Consider the following 6,748-nt stretch of genomic DNA (forward strand, 5'->3'; position numbering starts at 1 on the left):
TTGAATTCTTTTTATATTGCAAAAAAATTGTGATAAGATTTCCAAAAGACCTAGTAGTTTTTTTTTAAGTAAATAAAATTTTTATAATTAAATCAACTATAATATAATTTATAAATTTTGGTAATAGAACTTTTGTTTTTAACTCTTAAAAAAAATTAGTGGTAGCACAAAATATAATATTTATTCCAATATTTTAATATATTCTTCTAAAATAAAGAAACAAATTTTAAAAAATTAAAAAAATACATGTTTATAATTTTATTTTTTTTTAATCTTAGAATAAATTTATGTACATAATCAAGCTTAAGAAAATTTAAATGAACTTTACAGGAAGAATATTAAATGAAATTATATATACCAATTGAAATTTATTGTTAGCTAATTAATAACAATTTGTAAGTAAATTATAGACTATAGACTGTATTTGTGGTCTTTTACTTAGATTATATATAATGTGGCCTACAATTGTAGCCTTCAAATTTTTAGATTTTTTTCATCAATCTTATACAATTGGTACAAAAACAACCTTAAATATTTTTAAACAATTGATATTCTAATGCTTCAATTCAATATTTAAAAAAATGACTAGATCCTATTTTAGTAGTTTTAAACTTATTGTTATTTCTAGAATCTTTCTAATTTATAGTAAAAACAACCATTGCAACATCAATGTTCTAACATAATATGTTTTTTTATTATATATGTAGAAAAATTTAAATTCATTTTTTCTTGAAAGAAAAAATAAATTTCTAAATAAAGATATGGTTGTTTAAATAGAACCAAAATAATATTAACATTCATATGCAATTCAAAATTTTACATCTAATTAATTTAAATAAAAATAATTTTTAAAATAATTTTATATATATATATATATATATATATATATATATAAATCTTAAAAAAGTAATTAATTATAAGCTTTGAAAATAGTTTTTAATTTTTAATTTTTTTTGTTATTTATGATAAGATTTGGTAAAACACTTAAAAATTACTACAATTAGAACAATTAAGAGTATCATAGCCAAGAAAATTAGATCTATAAAAACAATATGTAACAAGATCTATATATATATATATATATATATATATATATATTTATTTGAACTAATAAAAAAAATACATAAATGTAGATGAATCAATTCATAAACTTTATTAAGGATTTTGTTTTTTTGTTTTTGTTTTTGTTTTGTTTTTTTTTTCATATGGACTCTAAATGTATACATATATATATATATATATATATAAGTTAATTTACTTATTATTTTATTACAACTAAGTTAGTTATTGTAGTTGAATTAAGCTTAATTTAATAGATATAAATAACAATTTCAGTTTTAAGATATTTTTCTTGAACCTTGTGCTTTTTGAAATTCGTCCAAGTACACTACTTATAAATAAATACATTTTGAAGACTTAATATATATACTTTTTTTAGCAGCCTTCTTTAACTAAATAAAAAATAAAAAATAAATTAATTTTAAATTTATTAATGCAACTGGTTTCGTAAAAATAATTGATAAAAAAAGAAAAAATCACAATATTATCATCCATTGATCTGATTATGATTGAAATAAGATAAAAATACTCGATGTTAAAAATGAAGCACTTGTAAAAACCTTCTTAGGACCATGATGTTTATATTATTCCAATATTAATATTTTTATGGCTATTTATATAAATAATTATTTTCTACACGTCTTTTTTTAATTTATAATCCAAAAAACTAGATCAATCATTTCTCCTGTTACAATTTTCACTTGATTTTGGAAGCTATTAGGTGCACAATAGTTTCTTTTACCATTAGTTTGTTTTGTTTTGTTTTTTCTGTTTTTTTTTTTTTTTTTTTTTTTTTTTTTTTGTTTTTTTTGTTTTTTATTATTTTTTATAAATTTTATAAGTTCAATAGATTTTGTAACTTCGATAGAAACTTTATCAATTGTTATAAGTATAATAATTGCAATTAAATGGTTTTGTCATATAACCATTTAAGTAGATAACATAACAGTGAATAAAATAACACTAGAAAGAAACTCAAATATAAATGTTTTGTTGAGCTACCCAAATTTTATTTAATTTTGTACAATTAGAAAGAAGAATACAGATTGGAAATAAGACTTGTTGTTATAATTAATAAAGTTATCTTAAAAATCTTCGGGTTTTTTTTTTTTTTTTTTTTTTTTTTTTTTTTTTTTAAATTAATATATTTATGATGAGTTAAAATAAAAAATTATGATGAGTTTATATAAGATTCAAAATTATCATTATTACTATTTTAAATTAAAATATTAAATTAAAAAATTATATAAAAATAATAAATAAATAGCATAATCTACTCTTTTCTAATTAATTCTCAATTCAAATTAAATGCTATTAGTTTAGGATCTTTTATTTGTTTTAATATAACTAATAGAATAATAAGTTTAAGAATAAAAACATTTCTTCTTGGTATATAGTTATTTTTTAATTAAAAAATAAAAGCATCCTAATTGTTATCAAATCGAATATTTTCAACTCAAGATGTAATATATATATATATATATATATATATTGGTGTTATCTTATTACATTATTTATTTATTCAAATATAAAAATTCAAGTAAAAGTTAAATTTGGATCAAATTTTAAAAAATATATTAAATGTTTTAAAACTAAAATATAAAAAATTTATTGTAAGTATTTTGAATTAGATTTCTCTTATTACTTAAGTTACATTATGAAGCAATAGTATCATCAATAGTTTAGTTGGTACTTTTTGCTCATATATGTATATATGTATGTATGTATGTATGTATGTATATATTTATGGTACAAGGTTTTGAAGAGTCTAATAACTGATTTTTAGAAATAAAGAATTAAATTGTTCTTTCTAGTAATATATTAGGTATATACATGGTTAAGTATCAATGTGAAAGTCACGCTGTTATTTTTTTAGTGTTTAAAAGATTTAAAATTCAAAGATATAAAATTTATATGAACTTTGTGACAATCGCTTAAAATTATTTGACTGAATTTACATCATATTGGTACAAAAGAAGACTAAAATACATTTTAAAAAATAATTGTATTAAACAGCCTTAGCTATATTACATAAGTTTAGGCTCTTAAATTGCAAATCAATAAATCATGACTTAAGTATAATATGGCTAAAAATAGTAATAATAATTTAAAAAAACTAAATAAAACAGACTTTTTTTAAAAAAAATCTTGTGATGATTGTAATCCACACCTCAGTTATCATCAATTCACTATCTTTTAAAATCATAAAAACTATTAAATATTTTAGATTAATAGCTATAGTAATGAGTGATGGATGAAGAAAAGTATAGAAGTGATTGGCAATGATTGGTGGCATAACATAGAAATTAGCAAAAATGATAATATTTTTTTCTAATAGCCTTGGTAATTTAATTAGAATTAGTTTTATAAGAAAATAGTCACTTTAATAATTATTTATTTCATTAAAAATTACTTAAATATAAGGCTTCAAAAAATATTAAAAAAAATCATATTTTTTATGGTAGTCTATTGACTTTTAATTTTTTTAATTGTTTTAATTGTTTTTTTTTTTTTTTTTGTTTGTTTGTTTGTTTTTCTTCTTGTATACTATCATAGAGCAAGAGTCTTTTTATATTATTTTACTTCATATTATTTTTTTGGTTTTAGATTATTACTTCATCAACAAATCTAAATTGATTATAATAGAAGATCTATGATAATTATAAAAAGATGGTTTGTAGAAATTCTTTTACAAAATGGTATTAAAAAAATTATATAGAAAACTGAAGATTGTCATAATGCATAGATATAAAGTATTCAACTATTTATTTCTTTCAACAAATAAATAATTTACTTGTAATTAAATAAATATAGTTCAGTATTCTTGTACTTTTCAAAAGAAGAATACCTGTATTAGTAACTAAGAGTTCAATTCTTATATTGTTTTTTGGTTATTACTTGTATGTAGAAAAAGTTAGAAATCTTACTTAAATCATTTATATATTTTATACTTAGAAATTAAATGGATTTCGTTTGGTACTTTATAAGCTATATAAATTAAAATTCTATTGATACATGTAATAATATTAAATAACATACACATTCTAAATTTAAAGAATATATCTTTTATAATATTGTAAAATTATTTTAATATTAATTAAAACTATTCTATCTTATTTATCATATAAAAGCTTATAAATTTCCAAATATCTTTGCTGCAAGAAGATTATATACATATTATAAGTATAACAATACCAGTTATTTTTATTATCTATTTTTTGTTCTTATTTATTTTATGTTATGTTTTCTTTTTGAAATTTTATTACTCTATAATTTTAAACAATACAAGTAATCAATCAAACATTAGATTTTGTTTTAAAAATAACAACGTCAACCTGAAAAATACTATTTTTAATTATTTAAGATCTCAATTAGATATTTTAAATGAAAAAATATTATTTTTTACAATGTAATACAAGAAAAATAATGCATTCTTAAGAGCCAATTAGAATTACATCTTATATTATATTATACAGTTTTTCAATTGTTGTACATAATTTTAAGTAGAAAAAAAATCAATACTTAAAAATTATGTATTAGATATAAATTGTTATAATACTTTATGATAATAATTTTTTTATTGTGCTAAAAATGCTTAAAATTTAATTAGCTTTTATTTTTTTAATGTTATTTAAAGCTAATAAGTTTTTCAAAGATTGCATCTTAATCAAATTAGTTATTTCTTATAAAATATATTAAATACACATTTCATTTTATTTTATTATTTATTATCTATTTATTTTAACAAGATTTTTTTAGATTTATAAATCTTATCTTAGTATTCAAATAAGAGCACAATATGTAAATATATACATTTTAAATCTCTAAAGTATATTTTTACAGTTTAAGAAGTAAAACATTATAATTATATTTATTTAGATTTTTTTATTATCTTAGAACTTATTGAAAGTCAAGCTAAAATTAAGAAATATAAGAAGTACTAGAAATGCATATATACTTTATAAAGTAGAATTTGAAAATAATAAAGTAATAAGATAGTTTTAAAATAAAATTATTTTTGAATAAAAATAATTTTATAATTATCACACTTAATTAAAATTCTTAAATTATGCACCTTGATAATAACTAGATTTATAAGTTAAAATAAAAATAAAAATATACAGGTTTTAAATTTGAGTTAAATTATTTTATAAATAAAATATGATTATGTACTAACATTTCTTGGATGTAAGACAATAGCATTGTTAATAACTAAAAATATTCTGTATTTTATAGTTGAATAAAATTTAGAATTTTATTTATTTAGTTTTTTTTACATATGTGTGTATGTGTATGTAAGTGGAAAATAGTGCTTATTCTCTATTATACAAAAATTTAATTAGTGATTCTTTTATTTTATTTTATTTTTATTTAAATTAATTCATTGAGAGAATTATCAATAAAAATATACGGAGAAAAAGGTAATAGAACAATTGCATTCAGTAAGTCAATAAATATTTTTTGGTAACTACAAGTCTTATCTAAATAGGTATTTCTAATTTTGAATAATATATCATTTTTTAAAAGTATGTGAACTATAGTGAATTTTTTATAAATTATGTATAATTTTAAAATTAATACTTATTTTTTCTTACAAATAATATAAAACAGATTTCAAAGCCCAATTTTTAGTTACCATCTTAAAATGCATTAACTTTTTTTCAATTATTTAATTACTAATTAATTTTTAATTAAAATTTTCTCCACAAAATATATTTAACCTAGAATTGTTTTTTCTTTGATGAAAGCATTTACTTGGTAGTACAATTTTACTTCTATTTAGGATGTACAAATTTACTATTTTGATGCAAAATTATTCTAAGTATGCAAACCCAAATAACTTACAATAATATTCAAAAGCACAAAGATGCCTACAATTTCTAAATAAATTTCAAACACACAAATACAAGATTTCTGGAATCCACAAAATCACCCGAAAAGAATATATTTTTTTTGTTGTAGCTTTAGTATTATAGTTTACAATTTTATATTATGTCGATTAATTTCTTTACTTTTATTGGTATTCTTTAGTATGATATAATCTTATTTTTAAAAAAATTAAAATAAAGCAAAATATCTACATATTATCCAGAAAAAATCTAAATATAAAAATTTGAAGGTCAATAATATAAAGCCTTAATTTATGTTTATCTTTGTTTTGTAATTAAATAATCACTTTTTCCTCTTGTTTTTTTTTTAAATTTATTTATTTAAACATACTATTTAAATTTTAAATTTTATTTTTTAATAATATTTTAAAGAAACTTAAGAAAAATTTATGTGAAAAATGTAAAACATCGTAATAAAAAAAAGTAAATTTGATGTTTAAAGTATAAGCAGATAAAAATAATTCTAAAAATTAACTAAAAATATCTATGAAATCATATATATATATATATATATATACATATATTGTTTTAAATCAAATAAAAAAATTATGAAAACTGCAAAAACATTTGTTGAAAATATGATTTTTCTTGACAGGCAAAGTATCAGTTTTGATTACTTATATTGAGATTGGTTTTGCGTGATAAAAAATCACACAGCACTAGTATTAAAAAATTCATGCAAAAATTTGCAGAATATTTTTTAAAAAACATTTTTATTCGAGCACCGAATATCAATGGTAAGACACGTTTTGAGGTTATTATTTACAAAAATTATAATATTCTATAAATATGCTTGTGAT

This window comes from Physcomitrium patens, chromosome 26, assembly GCF_059467195.1.
Source record: "Physcomitrium patens ecotype Gransden chromosome 26, ASM5946719v1, whole genome shotgun sequence".
In the NCBI taxonomy this organism is placed as follows: domain Eukaryota; kingdom Viridiplantae; phylum Streptophyta; class Bryopsida; order Funariales; family Funariaceae; genus Physcomitrium; species Physcomitrium patens.